This window comes from Hesperophylax consimilis, chromosome 26 (genome assembly GCF_061612785.1).
Source record: "Hesperophylax consimilis isolate HC1 chromosome 26, BYU_Hcon_1.0, whole genome shotgun sequence".
NCBI classification, from domain to species: Eukaryota; Metazoa; Arthropoda; class Insecta; order Trichoptera; family Limnephilidae; genus Hesperophylax; species Hesperophylax consimilis.
Window position 1 is genome coordinate 27,142,025 of NC_142861.1, and position 21,175 is coordinate 27,163,199.

The following is a 21,175-nucleotide window of genomic DNA, read 5'->3' on the forward strand; positions in this document are numbered from 1 at the left end:
ATGCCGTACTTACTTACTACAAACTGCCTAGCAATAAAAAAATATTTAACGTATCTTGTGTTACTTAGGAAAGTCTATAGTTAAATTAAAGCCTCAGCATTCGATCATGATCTCATTTTATTTTAGTAAGGTACTCAAATTATAGCTTTGAGTTTAGAAACATACTACTTACACTAATATAGATTATGACAAGGTTGTTTCGAGAATCTTTAGTTTTATGGGAACACTTAAAATATAATAAAACTGCAACGCAATTCAAATTCTGGCGTCGAAATTTGACCCCTCGGATACTAATGCATTGAAAAACATCAATTGTTTTGAAAACCAAAATCTTAAGTTATAATATCAAGTGTGAATAATCACGATTTGAAAAATCATATTCTATTTGATTAGGTTTGTGTTCGCACTGTAAGTATTGACTTTACTTGTTTACGAACAATCGTTAAACTACCAAGGCCACTGTTTTTTTCTGTGCATAGTGATATATCGATGTCAAAAACTGTCATCAACTAATATTTATTATTTAAAAAAAAACTAACAAAGTAAAGTGCTTAAGACTACCTCAAACCTAAAAGATATGTCCCGTAAACATTTTTATTACGAGTTTCACGATATGACATAAAAACATTTTAAAAACTTTACAAATAAAGGTTAAGGAATAATCTTTTACTTTCCGACGTCTAAAGTAAGTTTTTTTTACGCTTTAGTTATAATAATATATTCGCTTCAATTAATTTAGAAGATTGGAAAAAAGTTATATTACTAAGAGTATGCTTGTAGACAGTGATAACTCTCCAATAGTACTAGGATTGTGAAATTATCACCCAATTTATTTGCAAAGTCATATACGTGTACATCACGAGCCATAGAGCTTTGAAAAATCCGTTTAGTTGTAGATTCACAACAAAAAGTATACAATTATTACTTTTAGAACTCGAGAACGGTTTTCTTTCATGGTGTTTTAGATAATTTTTTAAGGGATTATTACAAAACCTAGAGAAAGGTTAATATAGCTGAGAGGTACTTATGTATGCACACGTTATAAGAAAGCAGTTTAGATACAAATAAATGAGCGTTCTAATATTTAATTTAATTTTAGTCTCTTAATATTTTTCTAATAAGAAATTAAATGTGTAATAAGATATTATGAGTGTAATGCTTATTAAAATGGGGAGTCGCTTTCAGATAAATGTACAGTCACGGACTCATCTACAGACGCATTTAAGAAGGAAACCATTTATGGGCGTCGGTAAGGGGGAGGGTATAGGGGGGGAGCTCCTTCCCTCAAGACAAATTGAAAAAAAATACATTTGTAACTGGCGCCGAAACTACAAATCTGTTGATTTTTAGAATGTATTTAGTGCATGATACAGACGTAACGCGTCGTCTCTGTCGGGGGCAAACTTCTAATTATGCCTGAGATGTCCCGGCATAGAGCCCTTACCTTGAGGTTGATGGCCTCAGCCAGGAATCGATTTAATAATTTTATTTTTTAATATTAAATGTACACAGGAGTCCCCTATAGAAAATAAGTTTATTAAGGCTTACTGCATCATCATCGAAAATGATACGGATACAGGACTCGTAAAATAATGTATGAACGTCGGAGAGGTCCCGATTAGATTCCAAAATGATACACGTTGAAGATTTCACATTTTTATTGTGTAAGTAAAAAATGTTGCAATGATGGAGGACTGTTGTGGTTTGAAGTTTTTTGAAGACGCCTTCTTAGGATTCGCTCGAGAACTAACTTGTTGAAACGAGCATTGTGTTTAGAATATAACGATAAAATAACATTTTTTGAATTATCTGCTGACCCATTTTGAAGGGAAATATTATCGTGTTCGAAGTGCAGTTATAAAATCCAAGATGCAGACTATGTACTGTTGATTTATTTCTATATCCAGTAGCGGATAATATATAGCAAAATATTTGTGCGGCCCGCGAGTGATACTACAAACATCCAAATGGCCCACGACAGAATACAGAATTACAGAATAATTCACAAATTTTATAGATCCATTTCATGTATAAAATAATATAGAAATAAAAGATAACATGACAATTCAAATCATGTTGTGAGGCCCCAGATAGTGGGAATGGGAAGGAGACGGGGATTAAAGAAAATTATCTTGCTATTCAGATCTGGTCAACAGACACGAACACAGCCATTTTAAGGTAATTCTGAATGGTGGGCTTACACCAGGGCGATACTAAGAGTATTTTCCACTTTGGAAGGTGCTGCAAATATACTACCTATTTATTATTTTTATTGTGCCATTTGTGAATTAACACAAATCAATCAAATAAAATTAACTTGCGCATGTAGGGATTTGAACCCGCGATCATCCAACTTGCTAGTCGAGAGCATTACCCCTAGACAACGGAGGCCTTCAAATAGAGTGTTTTAGAAGAGAGGTATGAAAAATTAATTGTAACACAGAATATGATTTTAACCCATATAAATATAAACAGAGAGATTCATATTGGAGTGGTATTAATCAACACGGAAATGGTCTAGTAAAAACAAACCTTTAGGCAGATAAGTTTACCTTAACATTTAAGATATATTTTTAAGTATTTTTCCCCTTTTAAGGATTTAACCGAATTTTATTGTGTAGCTTGAAATGTGAATTAATAAAATCTTTTTTTTAAATTGTAAATAGTGATATAGACAATCCTGATTTAATTAACCTCATTGAATTTCGTATACCCAAAAAAGCTGTTTGTTCTGTGTTTGTTGTAAACCTAGAACCATACAAAAATATTTTTATTCCCCGCAGATAAAAATATCGAAGTTTTTTTCTGTAGAAATTACCAAAAGCTTTGAGTGCACGTTATTTAATACGGGCAATTTACGTATTCAAGAAATCCATATATGTTCGTATGTCGTATATTTGTAAGTTTGAAGGAATCTCCATCGAATCCTCTGAAGTTTGAGGCACTAAAGGATATTCCCCAGCCACCAAAGAATCCGAAGGGAGGAAAGTCCATTACCTGATTGATATTGGTAGAAAATTATTACAAGCTTTTAAAGCTTTAGCATTGCAGCAAAAAATGAACAGCGTTACTTTAAAGAGGAAATAAATAATCGTAAAAAACACGATCTATGGTACTTGAAAGAAATATTCTATTCTATATAAAATATTCTAACCAAGCCCATGAGCGGTCATGTCATATCTATTTTAGTCCAATTCTGAAGAAATGAAATCCCTGAGATGTGTGTATTGTAAAACCATGTTATATTTTCATTTGATTAATAATTATTATTGAAAACAATGTAGAGTATATTTGTGGCACGTCCCGGAGTTACCGAATTGAAACGGTGGTTGAAATAGCTTTAGCCAAGTTTGGTGACCAGATTTGAAGAGCCAGATACTTTCCTAACTTCTTCTACTCCCATCACCTATTTAATTTGCTTCATAACATACCCCAATTAGGGAATTATTTGTGAATCTTGTTCGGTACTCATATTTTTTTAAGCTGATGGTGGTGGAAAAGAGAAATGAGAAAAAAAAGACTTGAGGATGGTTTGATAATATTTATCTAAACAGATCTGGTATCTACCTAAACGCAGTTACAGTCAGTTAAACAACTACTTATGAATAGAGGTTTCTCCTACTGAAATTGTGCTTGCCTCTCTAACGAGGTGCATAGTTAAATTTGTATTATATATTTGCGAAAAATGTTTTAAAAAGTTTATTTTAACAGTCCAGATCAAAGGAGCGTATTTTTCTGCCACGGAACTCGTTAACATGGTTGCTATTGTACCTACATAGAAACAAAACATGGAGTGACTCAATTTACAATGCCAAGCGCACCGTATGATACTATACACATCGTATTACAGTTTATTCCAAGAATGCGGGTCTAAAACCTGACAAGTTCTGTCCTTAAATTCTGATTTATTCATACGAAAGGATTCAAGTAGTTTGTTAGACGTTTCGGGCTTAGCCAAACTGAGCATGAGTAGCCTTTGGGTAAAATCTTCCCCAGGCACAGAGCGCAGGAGCTGCCATGTATGATGTTCAAAACGTTTCAGTGCCACTCACGGAATAATATTAAATTTTAACTGTAACTGCTATTATAAAATACCCCTAAGCGATATTTAGCTTTACCAAAAGTAATGTGGTAGTGGGTATTTAGCATCATATTTTTGGGCATAGTGGCAAAGCAACAGTCTCTCAAGTCTAGGATGATCAATCTAAGTATGTAGAATGTGTTAATTATGAATGTATGCAAGTCTAAAGTCATGGTGTTTGAAAGACCTTTAAAAAACAGTGAGCAGTATAGGCTTTGAATTATGAATATTTGGAGCATGTGAATGAGTTTGTGGGTTTGGGATATATGCCAGAGATGGAAAGGCTGATAAAGACATTCAAAAAGAGTAAATGCAGGAAACTCCGTTAATGAAGGACTGAATAAGATTGGGAAAAAAATGACCAGCAGTCCTCAACCAATGGAGTTCTGGTACCTATCCTGGTGACAGTGAGACATGGAACTTGCAGAGGAAGGGTGAAAGTAGACGCCTTAGACACGTGATTCCTGAAGAAAATTTGTGGTAAAACCATGGATTATCGGGTAAGAAATGTGGATTTTAAAGAAGAGTGCAAAACTAATTAAGTATATTGACTTAAGAAAGGAACGATTTAACGTTTCAGATATGAAGAGCGCTGAAGGAAAAGCGAATAAAGAATTGAAAAAAAAATATATATATAGCTTCATATATATATATAAATAAATATGAAGCTGATGTGAATGGTAGAAGAATTCGGGGATGGCCGACGAAGATATGGTACGTGTAAGGTACAAGTGATCCAAATACTTAAGTCGGGCCATGTCAAGAGTCAGAAGAACAGAAGAGTACGGATGAGACGATGCGTGAATGTGAATAAAACAGGTGGTGTGTGCCAAGACCGAATTGTTTTACCATCCACTATGCATACCGTTGTGGTAAAACGGCGTGCTGGTTAGTTAATTAGGCAAAACCAGATCAATATCTTAAAACCTAACAAATTATTATAAGCAATATGTTTTCACCTGTAAACAACCAGAAAAAAATTTAATAAGCAGTAATTGTTGATTGAAGTACTAGTACTTATTCCAACGTAGATCAGTGGTCTCAGAGCACCTGACCGGACATCATAAGGCGCGGGTTCAATTCCCGTCGGCGGCATTTATTTTTACTCGGGAGATATTTTCAATTTGCATATAAAACCTTTTAAAAAAAATAATCTTAAAACATATTGGAATTATTCACAAATAATATAAAAGCTGTGAAAAAACATTGTTATTTTTCATCTCACAACAAACACGCCGGAGAGAGTAGAGAATCTGATTTTAACTAAAAATCTATCTTTTTTATTTTTTGTGTTTTTTCGAATTAAATTTCTTTGAACACTATTAATATTCTTTTAATAATTAATCGGACAATGAAGCGTAAAGCATTAATAAGTCACCTTTAGTAAATTTAACATTACGTGGTTTGTTTTAATTTTATTAAAAATGTCTAGAGATTAGATCAAAAAATACGCAGAGGAAAAAATCAGGCCTGAAAGTTGCTCCCTAATCCTAGTGATAAAATTAGATACCTAAATAAAAAGTAACAAATTCCAGTCTCTTAGCTCTTAAAACCTTAGGTTTTGTATGTGTTTTTTTAACATGAACATATTGTTTAATTTTTTACATCATTACCTTTCATCGAATACATATTCCAATAAAAGAAACACATCAATAAAACAAAAAAGACATGAAAGACCTGAATAATCGTCAAAGTTTCGGGCGCCAAAAACTATATTGAGGAAATTGGATAGAATCTTGCGAAGACTTTCTCAATGATAGTCGCAAAACAGGACTTCCGTCCTGGGAAGGCTTTCAGGCCGGAAGTAAGATACCCCCGGAAGCCTTTAGCCCAAATCCTTCTGTTTCTTGGATAGCTAAACTAATATTCCGGCTTATTTCATTGTTGAATATTTGATATCGACGTTGGTTGTGAAATTTCGTGGAATCATTTTTACTGTAGATATTAAAATATTTGTGGCATAAATTTCAATATAGATCATGGGAAATTTTATGTTTATGATTTATGAAATTTTTAACAACGGTTTTACGATTAATGCGATTTTTATTTTGACATCATCAATTATTTTATATTTCCGAAATACAATTTTTTATTCTTTGTTAAGCGTGTTGTAAAGACAAATTTTAATTTTTTTTAGCACTCTAATAAAAATTAATACCATAGGTACTGCAGGTGTATATTACAAACAAGATCGCTGAATTGGTTTCATTGGGGAAAAAAATTTAAAAGGTTTTATTTCCTGCCAAAATGCCAAATGATGGTATGACTGTAATTTTAAAAGATTTAAATGCTTGATTTTAAATTATGGTAATTGCATATTTTTTTATATGGCTTGGTTGAATAAGTTTTTTGATCTTTCGTTTATAGGTGCTACCAATACGGATTAAATTGATTGTTGATTTAAATTGATTGATAGTTTTGTAAAACGGGCAAAATTGGTTTAACAGTTACGGCAATAAAGCAGAAAAAGTTCAAATGGTTTGGTGACTTAGAATGTGTCCACCTGCAACTTTGTCCACCAACTGCGTGGCGGATCAGATCCGGAGAAACTGATTGAGGTAGACCTTTTGATCTCTCCAAACGGAGTCTCTCGACCCATCGCCTTTCACCGTAGTGAGAGGGATGCATCCATACTTCCGACACTCCTTTACAAATGGTCCTCCAGATATCTACCGCCTTCTCATACATTTTCCTTCCCAAAACTCTCTCTCCTCCCTTTCCCTAAAAAGACCCCCCACACATCATCCCCAAAGATGACATACACCCCGAGAAAAAATTATGGAAAACGTACTTGATTGGAAAAAACTTAATATCACTGAAATTTGGGGCCACGATTTGTTTATAATCAATTTTCAATATATATATATTTTTTAAATCAATGCTTTTTTGATTTTTAAAGTTTTGTAGATGTTATTTTTTCAATTACTTGATAAGAAAGGAAATTTCTCAAAATAGACGTGATAACCTGTTTTGACCACAAAAAAAAACGAAACCCTTTGTTTACTGAAAGGGGGATCCGATTTTAAACTTTAAAATAATAAAAAATCCTTAACATAATCCAAAAGTATTTTTATGTCCCAAAATATAAGTAACCCTTATTTTTCTGTAAAAATTTGCGTACAACGTGCGCCCCATTATAACATAGGGTCCTCCAGCTAAGCCGGCACATTACCCGGAATACGTGACGTCATTAGGCCTGGGCCCCTTGTAAAACAAAAGACCTCTTGATTAGGGTTGTCCAAAGTTCCGGGCCGAATGCGGGATACCCGGAAACGCGGGATTATTGAGTTTATCAGCGGTTTATCTTCTTCACTTGTCCAACTAACTTATTTGTTTGATTAGAGTTATTAATTTTGTTTGAGTTACGCGAATGCAAATTAGTTTTAAATGTGAGATAGTTTTGCAATATGGGAAACAAATATTTAATTTAGTAATAATGTGTGCGACGTTAGCAGTCTTATATGAGCTAAATTAGATAGAAATAGAGGATTATCGTTATTCATGTCTTCAAAATTAAAACATATGTAAGTATTTATTGCTGTGTTCCACAATATTGAATTTTTAATACTTCTAACCTAAATTGACTTTTAAAGAATTTTGTAGGCTTGTGAAAAAGTGCAGCTGGAAGCATTTATGAGTGAACTCAAGTGTCGGTAAACAAAAATTTTTCAGCTTGCCACTTTCATTTGCAGAACTTAGATAGTGCCGAAATTTCATACATAAAATAGTCTGTTCTAGCAGAGGAAGCTCTAACGTATTTACGTATTATAATAATCACACAAAAAGATACTTAGTGAAAACCTTTTTTCTCTTGTTTGATTTTTTTTTTTTAATTATTTCTGAGAAAACAAATAATATATATCTTTACAATATTATATTTTGAAGAAGAGTATAGATACAGATGAAAATTACAAGCATGAAAAATAATTAAACGTTGTCGGGAAACAAATAGAAATATTTAACTTCATTTAAAAAAACAAAGTTTCCCCATTCTATGGCAATTCAACAACAATTCTCATGAACAAAAATATATGTGGATAATTAATGAATATAAAGAACATCCCTTTATTTTAAAGAACTTGTTAAAGTAATAATAACATATTGAAACTTGAAGACTTGCTTTTTATTGGTAAATCTAAGATAATTTATTTATTTTACCTTCAAAATGAAATTTATTGTTCTCTTTTAGCAAAAATTTTTATTTAGATTTCTAAAAATATATATACTATGTAATGAATTAATTGTTAAACGTCGCCATTATTTGGATTTGTTTAATCTCTTGAAAATAGTGTTCTTTTCGACAGTATTATTTTCGTTGAAATAACTAAACAAACTATGAATAAAGACTGAAAACAGTTGTTTTTGATGTGAAAAGTATATCTTATTTAGTGTTTCACAATACAATAAATATCGTGGAATGGGAATGGAATCGGATATAAAATCTTACAGAATATAACTTACGGCGATTTTGGCGGGGAATCTTTCTCAGGCTTCTTCACATGCTCATTCTGCTCTAGTATGAAAGTGTTCACATCCAATTTATTTTAAAGGTAATTCGATCTTACACATTATACCTATAGGTATACAGTATACCTGTAAGGATTCCTTTTTTTTGTTGTTTTTGTAAATTTTCCTGGGTTTTCTGTACTGCAACGATCGACTTTCGACTTTTTTTGTGTACTGTAATAAACCGCCTGGAGAAGAAATTGGCAATTATATCGAACTAATTTGTGGTTACGAAATTGCATTTGCAATCTAGCACACTTTCTTTTTTCATTGAGCCCTTTCCTATCGAAGTTTAAAGCAATATTTACCCTGTAACCTGCAGCCCGGAAAAAAATCAAAAGAAACTGCGCAGTTTAAGATCACACGGGTTTAAAATTTACGTCATATTTAACCAATATGTCTTACATCATTATAGATATTAAATTTTATGTTGGGTTATGTTGCATTTCACCGCTTCTCATGAAGTTTATTGACGTAAGCAGGGTACTTTTACGTTTTATGTCCAAATAAATTCTAGATACTTTGCAACAAAGCTTTACAATGCACTTCCACTGACCATTCAACAGAACACAAATTATTCTAAATATAAATTAGTCACCAATGCTAGGATGATCAGCCAAGACAGTTCAAACATCAACATTTAGGACGGGTTGTTTCGGAGAATTTGAACAATTCATCAAATTTCAACGTTCATTTCCGGGTTCTGTGAAAGTCCTATTCAAGTTCAATTATTCTAGTTAATTATCTTTATAGGCTAGTTGCTTCACAAAACTGAAATTAAAACAGAACTTGAAAAAATCTTTCACAAAACTTGAAAATGAACGTTGAAATTTGATGAATTGTTCAAATTCTCCGAAACAACCCGTCCTTAATTAAAACGTGTTATTTTCAATGGGACGATGCTGACTGTCTTTTATTTTAACAAATAATTATAAGCAATAATTAGTCGAGTGAAATATCAATACAAATCGAATTCCCGTTGGCGGCATTTATTTTTACTCGGGAGATATTTTCACTCGATTTTCACTTATTTAACTTGACTAATCATTGCTTATAATTATTTGTTATTTTTACCTTGTCTTATAAACATTAGTTTATCATTAAAAAAATAATAAGTATTTTATTTTATTTCTAATTTTTATATGGTTGTGTATTCAAAGTGATTTATTTTGTTTAAATTTAAATGAAGACACAAAGTGAATTTACAATAATTGCAAAGTTAATATTGAGTTTTCATTTTGTTGCAGACTGTTTATGCTAAAAACCGCACCTTCTCTCAAAGTAGGATTCCCTAGCGCGGCAAGCACAGTTAATCGCCAATATAATGTAATTGATAAAGTTGAATAAAATAAATATGATGTTATAAATCAAAACCCAAATCAGCAATCGATAAAAATATAAATAAATTTTTCCCTGTCCTTTCAGGATATTCCGAAATGGCTGTATTCGTCTTTCATTATTTCACTTTATTCTCTTATAATTGCAAAGTTAATATTAAGTTTTCATTTTGTTGTAGACTGTTTATGCTAAAAACCGCACCTTCTCTCAAAGTAGGATTCCCTAGCGCGGCAAGCACAGTTAATCGCCAATATAATGTAATTGATAAAGTTGAATAAAATAAATATGATGTTATAAATCAAAACCTAAATCAGCAATCGATAAAAATATAAATAAATTTTTCCCTGTCCTTTCAGGATATTCCGAAATGGCTGCATTCGTCTTTCATTATTTCACTTAACTTTAATATGGGAAATAAAGTATTCCAGGTGAGTTGTTATTTGTCACTTCTCCCAGCCCTGACCCTAATGAGTATGGGAAGAGGGTACAAAGTCATTACGCAGGTGCCGTCTTAGTGTGACATTGTTATTTGAAATGAATGCAAAATGAATGTCAAAACGAGTGTCATACCTTGTAATGCCTACTACTCTGGCGCCTAGTACCTGGTGCCTGGTACTAGCTGGGAGCAGGAATTAAAACACGAGACATTTCTATGGAACCCGCTGTAAGCGAACGGCCCGGTGCTCTATTATATTCGTAAAAGCTTTTCGAAATAACTTTTCATTTAATTTTCAGGGGAAACGATATAAAGGTGCAAAAAGTTACCTGGAAAATACTTCGAAGTTGTATAACAGTGATTTTATTTTATGTTTCAGAGTTTTTACTGCGTTATACTTGGGGCGTGTTTGTCGTTCAATAATAATTTTAAAATCAGTTATATTATTTGAACGTTTATTTGCCGTTATACATGATATAATGAAACAATTTTAATTTTCATTTAATTTTTTGTACGGTTTCCAGTTTTATCTTCCACTTGAGCGATTGGGGTCACATTCAGGATACCCGGGGGTAAATTTCACTCACTTCGGGAGGCGATTCTACATGATGGTAGAAGTAAAAATAAAACCAACTGTTTTCTGAAATCCAATGTTTATTTTCCCGTACAAAAATATTATTCCATAGAAGAATATACATTTTTAGATACGAACAATTTTTTTTACCTTAAAACGTTGGAATTTCGAAAAAAATTAACAATCTTTTTTACTTCTTTTATCATCTAGAATCACACCCCGAAGTTAACGCACTTTACCCCCGGAAACCTGGATATTTATATATATCCTGATGTCATTTACATTTACCATATTTGCATTTTCTTTTTTATTGGATAAAACACAGATACAGATAGTAATAAACATGACAGTAAATAAAATTAATTTGAGAATTTGACTGCATACTCAGAATATTAACATGGAATACAATACCATTCCTATAAAAATATTAACATTATGAAACTGCTTACTGTGGTGTAATGCCAATGAATTCACCTAGATATCACCGTTTATTATGGCAAGCGATGACTCTAAAAGTTTTTTCAAACTTGCCATAATACGCCATAAATCGTTTGATGGTTATCATAGCCATCTTCAAACTAGTACAGTAATGCATTAAACCATAGTTTATGTACACACCATTTGGGAAAGAGGGTGGAGGTTCACTAGGATGGTAAACAATGATTTAACTACAATTATATAGATTTCCCCATCTTCGTTGCTTCATAATTACCTCGGTTTTATCGATAAATTAACTATTTACTTAGGGAATATATTATTTTAACGGTTTTCACCCAATTACAGTTGTCAAGCAGGTGACTATTTATAATATTATTATATTCGTGTTTATATATAATATCGAAGTTTAAAGCAATATTTATCCTGTTACCTGCAGCCCGGAAAAAAATCAAAAGAAACTGCGCAGTTTATGATCACACGGGTTTAAAATTTATGTCATATTTAACCAATATGTCTTACATCATTATAGATATTGAATTTTATGTTGCATTTCACCGCTTCTCATGAAGTTTATTGACGTAAGCTTTTCATTTAAATTTATTATATTAGACTTTAAAAGGATGCGCATATTTCAAAAAGTAGGAAAAAATGTTGTAATGGACTATATAAAATACATATTTTTAGAATACTTTTTTAAAATTGACCCCACACAGGAGGTGTCATCTTTGGGGATGCTGTGTGGAGGTCCTTTTTAAGGAAAGAAAGGAGAGGAAGTTCTAGCGAGGAAAAAGATATGAGGGGTGGGTAGGAATCTAGGGATTAGTAGGGCCAGAAGTGACGGACAAACGAATGTACCCCTTCCGCTCAGGCGCAAGGCGATGGGTCGACAGACCAGTTGGAGAGGTCAATTATAAATGACAATATTATAATGGATGTAGAAGTAGACTTGGCTTACGCTTTTAATTTTTTTTTAAATAGTGTGTATTTTTACATAAATCCCGTTAATTAATTTTATGCATATATATAGATTTATAATGAAGTATACTAAAATTTTTTGACCTAAAGACCTTTGTAAGTAATCTAAATATCATTGTTGGGGTCCACATTACAGCGGAATAACTTTTATTTAGATTTTTTTGCATTGGTGGACCAATTTATAGTATTTTTAAAACATTATTATTATTATTCTTGTACAGGGTGTCCATAAAGGGTAGCGGGTAATTGATATTTGGATAAAATATAAAACATTAAAAATCGATTATTTTATTTATTTAAGACACACAAGATTGTGTTGTCCAGATTCCACCATTCGCGTTGCTGGCACTCCTCTAATCTCAACACATTGCTTTTGAGATGGTTGCAATTTCTGATGTGATCATTGGTCTATATTTTCACTAAGTTTAACGAGGGCGAGCACTCACTGTGAATGGTGACCATCATTATTGCGAAATGTTAGGAAATTTTTTCACTCCAGATTTGCAAGAATTTCATGACTTTAATTCAAGAACATGGTTCGATTAAGAAGGAGCCATTGCTATACATCTGACCAATCAATGGGGTATTTTCAGAAACTAAGTGGAAGATTTCAAGATAATTTTTCAGATTCTGATCATTTTACTAAAAATGTGTAATATTCAAAATTGAACATTCTTAAACCGTTTCAATAGGCTACAACATAATTATGCCATAGAATCCGCCATTGGCTGGCAAGACAGCTGTCATCAACGGTGCCTGGCAAGATTAGAGGAGCGCCACCAGCGCGAAGAACAGCATCTTATCAACACAATCTTATTCTAAATATTTATACTATATTTATACTATAAATAAAGAATAAATACTAATTTCAAAATTTATATTTTTTGTTTTGACTTTCAAATTACCCGCTACCCTTTTTGGACACCCTGTACAATTATACTAATAAGTATGTTCAAAAAATACTTTACTAACGGGATTTACGTACAAACACACAAAAGTATAAAAATTGAAAGAAATATTTACAGCGTACAGTGTCTAAAGAAAAAAACAACGAATTTAATATAAATATATATTATGTTTTTTTTTTTTATAACTATCAAATACGCGCAACTTTTTGGACACCCTGTATAAATTTCTCGTGATTAATACATAGTGCAGATATCAAAACTAGCATTAATATCAATTTATTTTGTGAATTTGTAAAACCACATTACTAATAATCCTCTCAACAATATTATCCATTCGGATAATTAATGATTTGCTGATGATTATTTTAATCATCAGTTATTGCGCACAATTTAACGTTGATTAATTAGGGACATTATGTACAGTTACAATATTAGGTATGGTATTATTAGTAATTACAGGTAATCACGTAAGAGGAGTTAGTTAACATTGATTACATAGGTTAGTGTAAATTGAAGGTTTTAGTTACCTATAAATAACTAGATATAGGTTGTAGATCGTAAATAAATATAATGTGTTCCTAGTTGTGGAAGGATCATCAGAAGAACTATGTATCCTTAAAATGTTTTATCATTGAAAAATCTCTGTAGAAACTTTAAGATCCCGACTCAGTTGTCTGTATAATGTAGTGTAATGCAATGTAGTGCAATGTAATGCAATGTTATGCAATGTTATGCAATGTTATGTAATGTTATGTAATGTAATGCAATGTGATGCAATGTAATGCAATTTAATGCAATGTAATGCAATGTAATGCGATGTAATGCAATGTAATGCAATGTAATGCAATGTAATGCGATGTAGTGCAGTGTAATGCAGTGTAATGCAATGTAGTGCAGTGTAATGCAATGTAGTGCAGTGTAATGAAGTGTAATGTAATGAATATATTTAAAATCCTCATGTGATATGTAAAAATAATGCTTAGAGAAGTCAATGGAGTGTTTTTTTATTGAAGAGACCCTAAGGCCTAGCTATAATAGACAAATATCAGTCGATCTCATGATCCCGAGGCAAATACTTTCACCTTCAAAAATTCTACAATTATAATATTCCGTCATTATTCGGGGGTCTGCCTTAAAGCCTACTATATAAGTAAATAATTTCTCTAATGAGAAATGTTTTGAAAAGAATAATTAAGCTGAATACAGAACATCAATTTTCCAATGCCTTAGAGCTTCTGTGCTCAGCTCTTGTCCCATCGTCCTAAAGTGCACATAAAAATTAGTAAATTGGCTTAAGTCGTTATTAAACTTTTGGTAGCATTCTTTTAACTGAGATGCGAATTTTACCCGGAAAACATATTAAAACAAAGAAGACCCAACCATGATGCGTTAAAGGCTTAACAGAATTCAGAGAAAATCTTAAAATCCAGTCGACAAAATCACGCTCGTAAAATAGGGGTCTTAAAGTAATAAGATTTAGAATACTGTGACCCTTATTACAAACAAAAATCGTAAATGTAACATTTAAAAAAACCAGAGTGACACTGAAACGCCAAAGAAAACATTCTCTTGAATCTATCTCTAGTAAGTTCTTATAGGAGTGTTAAAAGGATGGTTTGAATGGTAGAAGTAGTCGGGGATGCTCGAGGAAGAATTAATGTTGAAATAGCGAGGATTTTTAACAGTATCAAAGTAAGTGTTACAATACTACATGAGGAGAATGATAAAATAACGTCAGGGTTGCCAGAGAAAGACTTGAATCAAATAATCATAATATAGTAATATGAGTTGAAGAGATCGAGAACGCCCGAGGAAGACATGGCATGATCAAGCAAATTATTATAATAAAGTTTTATTATTTACACCTTTAAAATGCACACCTCAAAACAACCATAACCTCAAAACTTTTCCCCAAACCATTTCTAAGTCACCGAGCAACTCCGGGTACAGTCAGCTAGTATTATGTAAACATTAATGAAACAATCAAATAAATAAAAAATACCAACAGGTCTTTGATTATTAGCCAATAAGTTATCACAAAACGATAAATAATAACTTGACTTTTTTTACTCTTCTTTAAAACTCGACCGGATGTTTCCGAGAATTTGAACAATTCATCAAATTTCAACGTTCATTTACGGGTTTTGTGAAAATCCTGTTCAAGTTCTGTTATTATATCATTAAAGGCTAGTTGCTTGACAGAACTGAAATAAAACAGAGCTTGGGTAAATTTTTCACAGAACTTTAAAATTAACTCTAAAATTTGAAAAATTAATCAAATTCTCCAAAACAACCCGTCCTAAGATCATTACTAATTATGAACGAGTTTTAAATTGTATACATCTGTTAAATAATCATAAATAAAGAGAAAATGGTCATTTATTAGTTGTATAAAATTTAAAACGCGTTTATTATCAAGAGGGTTATAGTAATAGGTTAGACTTTTCTTTCTGATACCTAATATCACGAGAGTGTCTAGATTCTTGACAAATTAATAATTGGATAGGGTAGAAGTTTTAAAAAACTCACACAACCGCTTTATAAAGAACAAAAAATAATATTAAAAACAATACTTTCGAAGCGAAAATTTTAAACCATAAATTCTTAAAACTTCAGTTTAAAGAATTTCACGTCAGAAAACTAAATATATTATACTTCTATCATGCAACATTACAAATTTACATAGATAATATTCTAAATAAAAAATGCACTTTTTAAAAACAATAGATTACTCGGACAAACGACAATACTCCCAACTCCGAAATGTAAAAAAATAATGGGGCAATTAAACTATAAATATCATGGAGTCAATTTTTTTAAATCATTCAGAAACATAGACATATGAATATTAGTTAGTTAGTTAGTTAATTCCTATGTCTGTGTTCAGAAACTATTTGAAATATAAATATAAAGCAAGATTTTAAAGTTCACGTTAAAAAACGCACTGAAAATATTAACTAAATATTTTGGCATATTACATAAAAATAACTAAAAAAATTACACATTCCCCATACACACAAGACTAGCTTTATTATGGTGGTACATCTATGTATAAAATTAACTGAAATAATAACTATATTTCTGTAAATTATGTAAAATTATTTTTTGTGAATTAAAAAAAATCCAATTTTGAAAATGCCGATCAAAATATATATTTTTTTAATATTACATTGTGAGTGGGGAGTTTATCGCTTGTTTGGGTACTTGACACAATCAGTAATTTTGAATATTATATGATACTTAAATTCAAAACAAATCCGAGTTCTTACTGAACTTACGTACGACAAAAACACAGACAAAGAACCGAATTGAGTATGTTTGATCTTGTTTGACGTCATACGAAAATTTAAAATCGACCTCAAACGCGATGATATTTATACATAAATAATAAATAACCTATTACCAAAATATTTTTAAAAAAAAATTATCCAACAAGAACATTCTGAGACATAACACAAGAACGTGCAATGAAATTATACTACCAAAAATGGACAAATTCAATACTCAAAATAGTTTACTGTTTCCCGTTTACCGTTGCCGGAAACCATAAAGTCTGCATTAATGTATAGATTAAAACTTGATTATAAAACCGTGTATCAATAAAATGTAACGAATAATAAAAATGTTATAATTTATGTACGTAATTAGTAATAATAAAGCATACGCTGTAAACTTGAATGTACCAAATTCCAACATAAAAAACTTTTTTTAAACATATTTTTATCTTTTTATTTATTGAATTACATAACAACGTAGATTTGCTGTTAAGCTATCTCTTAAAGGTTTTAATGAATTTTCAGAATATCCTTGGGTAGTTTTAACCCCTGGGACATCCAGCAGGGGTTAAATCGGCGCAGGGTGATATTGACCCAATTTAGGAAATTTGAGGTTTGGAACTTTTACGGCACCTCGTATGTACGCCAGTTTAATTAATTGTCAGCAATTTGATATGAAAATTTAATCAAGTTTCAAAGCCAAAGGGTTACGCAATAAAGTGACTGTGCAGTATCAAATTCATATTGAATTATAACAAATTCTGTAATAATTTTACGTAGTACAGAGTTTTTTTGATTATTCCATGTTTCATTTATTAATTAAAAGGAAATAACAAAAAATATATCAGCAAAATCTATTTTAAATGATAGTTGTGGATTGTACAATGCTAAATAATAAATAAAGTGACCTTAATCCACCTATATACTCCTAATGTACCAATAAAGGTTTATATTAATTTTAATTACAAATGCATATTTGTGACTTTGAAGGCCAAGCATAGATTTTTATAATTTAATCTAATTACCTGAAACACGGCGTGAGTGAGGTTGGGTATGCCGTACCCGAGAAGTTTTTATAATTTAATCTAATTACCTGAAACACGGCGTGAGTGAGGTCGGGTATGCCGTACCCGAGAAGTTTTTAAACGCAGATCGTTTAATATTATTGTCATTATTATTGGCAATGGCGGCTCGTGACTTTCGGGTGAATTAGGGTGCAAATATAACAAAAGATTGAATTATTGATTTGGTTGTAGCTGAAAACGACTTTTTATTTTCTTTTCGCTCTTTTTTCAGCGCGCGAATATGGCTGGGGTATAATACTGACTTTTTGGGTTTTACCATTTTTACCGTTTTTAGGTTTGAGTTATTCTAAGATATTGTAATTTACACTACCCCATCCGATAATACCGTATTCTAAGAGCTATTGACAAAGAGCCTTGAAGATCTTTATTAAGTCTTTTTTTACTTAAAAAATATTCAGTTTGATCGGGTATTTTGTAGTCAAGAATTAGTCAGAAAGTAGTCAGAAATCTATTTACAGAAATACTTTTGACCTTGATAACATTCACATTTAAATCAACTGGACCGCTAAGATATAATTTAGGCGCTAGTGCACAATCTCTCTGTCACTAATAGAAGTGAACGTTGTATTTAGATTTACGATAGCTGTACTAGATACAATTAATTAAGGATCGATGATTTTTTTTACATATTTACCTGCTAAGCGATAAGGTTTACGATGTATTGTTTTTGTTTTGTTTTTTCGCCCTTCCAGTGAATTCTCATTTAAAATAAAATCTAAATGTGTATCAAATATACATTCAGAATGTTAAATGTGTACATTATTTGGATGTGATTTGAGATTTTACGGAAAGTGATAAAAATAGGGCTAAGGTTAATTGTTATTGGAATTCGGTAGGTACTTAACGGTAAACGGCGAAAACCACATTAATTTCACTAATTATTATGTTGAAATACCGGCCCTTAGGGCATAAAATAGGAAAATACCCTTAAATAAAGTTGGAATCTTAACGGCGTAAGTAAAGATGCCAAGCAAAAAACGTATGTGATGCGCGGCCCTAGTGTATTGGACAGACCTGCTGTTGAATTTGCCCTAGCACATCTCTTTTATAAAGTAGGATTCTTAACGACATAACTAAAGAAGTCATTTAAAAAATATTCGTCGAGAGATAGCGAAATGGACGGACCTATGGTCGAATTTACCGTAGCAGGCCTAGATCATTCCGTGGGATTTATTTCAATTATTACTAAAATCTCACATCTTTCTAGATGAATACCTCAGGAAGTTACTAATTCATTGTCAAGAAATATAAAATCTGGTGCGTACCGCTAATTTGATAGCTGAAAAACGTTTTATAAATTTTATAACAGTTTTGCATAAAATATATTTATGAAAATGTACTGTTTTTTATTAATCTTAAATAAAAATAACTTACATCTGTAGGTATCATCAGTCTAAAAAAATAGATTATCGATATGAATTCATCTGAATTAATTAAAATGTGAGACTTGACAAACTTCAGTATTGTCTCGCCGGAATGCTTTACACACTTCACTACGCTCTACAGATCTGACCTGATAATGACACTGTAATGCTGTTCGAAACGTTTGTCTTAAGGAGGAGGAAGTGCAACAAGGCAAAATAACCCAAAAGTGTTTTATGTCGTTTTTAGTTTCTCCTCAAATTGACTATTTGTCAAAAATGTTGACTGACTTTTAGATAAAGTGACGAAATTCAACGATTTTCACCATCGATTAGAAATCAATTTGGCACCATAGATCAGTGTCTGACTCATCCGAACTTTAACATTTCATTAAAAATATCGACATATTCATGTATTACGTTACATACTAGTACGTAGAATGTACGTGCATAGTATTCATTCTACCGTGTGATAATCACCCCCGACATAGATGCAAAGCTCGGCATCCACTGAACAAATAATCCCTAGAAGAGAGATGTATGTAATATTCCAAAGAATTAAAAAAGTTTATTTTTAATACGTTTTTATTTCACTTGGGAAGATTTAAAATTAATTGAGGCTTTTTTTGGATCTTGTTGTGCCGGGTAATTTATTGTGTTGTTTAGGTGCAAAATATCTGAAGTTGCTTTGTCCAAATGCAGTTCGACAGCCTCCGCGGTCGAGGTGTAATGCTCCCTACTAGCAAACCGAAGGACGCGGTTTCGAATCGAGTAAATTTTATTGATTAATTTGTGTTATGTCACAGTTAATTCATTTAACATAATATTATAGTTCCAGAGTGAAAGATACTATCACTTTCGTCCTGGCGTAAAACCACCATTCGGAATTGAAACGTTGCTTGAAATGGCCTTAGCCGTGTTTGGTGACCAGATCTGAATAGCCAATAGCTATTTTCTCCCCCACCTTTCTCTTTCACATCTCCTTCCCCTCCCCACTACCTTCAGCCTGCAGACGGTTGGGAGCATTTGATACTCTTATGAGGTGAACACATAATTATTTTTTTAACAAATTATTATAAACAATAAGTCTCTTGAAATATTCATACAAATTGAAAATATCTCCTCAGTAAAAATAAATGCCGCCGACGGGAATTGAACCCGCGCCTTCTGATGTCCGGTGTCAGGTGCTCTGAACCACTGAGCTATGTCGGCTTATTTCCAACAAATAATTCAATATGTACTAGTACTTCAATCAACAATTACTGCTTAATATTATATATATTTTTAGCGACTAATTATTGCTTATAATAATTTGTTATCCTTTGTGTTTTGTGTAAAAAAACCTTGTCTTATAAACATTAGTTTCCAAATAAAAAAATAAAAAAATAAATTAAAGTTATTGTTTGGTATGTTTTGAGTAATTTTTTTTTAAGAGGTGAGTTAAGAATGTTTTGGCGTAAATTTATCAGTTTTTTTTATCACTTTTCACAAAAATTAAGAAAAAACTTAAATATTATCTGGCACACTGAAGACGCCCATAACACATTTCTATCGGTTTATTTCTTCAGTGGCGGTACCCAATGCTTGGCTCGGATCCATACATTATGAATTTGAATCTGATTTATGATACGTTAGAAATTTTATCACCCTCCATAAATCACCGTAGATAATCTATTTTGAGATTGAACATACATACTAGTACATACTGATCTGTTCTGCACATAAGAAGGATAAGATAAGAATGCGAGGCTTATGGTAATATCATGAAGTCTGGTATTTGTATAAATAAACCCCTAACAAATCGTGATCTGTTTGTTTTGTATTTTCTATTGCTTGGAGATATCCCTTTCCTATACAAAATATACAAGTCATAAAGGTAATATTATCACAATGTTCTAATCAAAAAGGCAATATTCTAATGAAAATCTATGAAATTCTTTTGAATAGCTTTAATCTTGGCTGCATGGGAATTTTTTATGTGAACGCTGCACAAGGTTCTCAACCTTTCGAAGCTAGTAATACAGTGATACTATGTCATCTCTAATCGGGGTAAGTTGTGACTTTGAGGGGAGTGGGAACAGTATAAAGATAGATAAGAGGATGGCTGGTAAGTAACGTGATAGAAGTGATTCGATGTTACGTTAACTTCACACACAAAGCCCTGATAAAAAATTCTTCAGAGCCTTTTTCACCTTTGG

The 21,175-nt window shown here is 31.9% G+C and overlaps 1 protein-coding gene across 1 annotated transcript in view; it reads right to left on the minus strand.

The window, feature by feature from the left end:
- LOC149411363 (neuroligin-4, Y-linked-like) overlaps positions 1-21,175 on the minus strand; it is an 887,216-nt gene that overhangs the window by 331,677 nt on the left and 534,364 nt on the right. The gene's annotated exons all lie outside the window — the stretch shown is intronic.